At 38.4% G+C, this 484-nt stretch overlaps 1 protein-coding gene across 1 annotated transcript in view; it reads right to left on the bottom strand.

Annotated features, from left to right (window-relative positions):
* LOC119589372 overlaps nucleotides 1-484 on the bottom strand; it is a 40,452-nt gene that overhangs the window by 21,545 nt on the left and 18,423 nt on the right. The window lies entirely within an intron of this gene.

Genomic DNA, 484 nt, shown 5'->3' with positions numbered 1-484 from the left:
TAGAGGGACGCTGAGAGAGAGATGGTGAGTTAGGAGGGAGAGAGGGGTGAAGGGAGGGAGGTGAGGAGTTAGAGGGACGTCGAGAAATAGAGGAAGTGAATTAGGAAGGAGAGGTAGGTGAGAGGATGTCGGTACGAATTGCCACAAATTTTAATGCACAAACGTTAAAGATATTAATTTCTTAACTTACTCTTATATAAACACTCATTTTGAGGCTAATTGAGGCGAAATTAATAATCTAAAAAAAAAATCTTTCTGCAACTCCCCTACTTCACTTACTGATATAGGATGTGATGAGGCAGTTGATTTTTTATCATTCATGAACTGGAGTATCATCAAGCGACCAACATGTGTCTATCCTGTAACTCTAAATCTTCTGGTCGAGCCATTATATACCTTTCATCAGTTCCATTTCGAGAAAGTTCCTCGCGACTTAACGTAGAGCATTTCCTTGATCTTGCATCAAATTATTATTTTTTTTTTT

The sequence above is a fragment of the Penaeus monodon genome, chromosome 25 (assembly GCF_015228065.2).
Source record: "Penaeus monodon isolate SGIC_2016 chromosome 25, NSTDA_Pmon_1, whole genome shotgun sequence".
NCBI lineage: Eukaryota > Metazoa > Arthropoda > Malacostraca > Decapoda > Penaeidae > Penaeus > Penaeus monodon.
The sequence above is the reverse complement of the archived record's forward strand: the minus strand, read 5'-3'. Positions and strand labels throughout refer to the sequence as shown.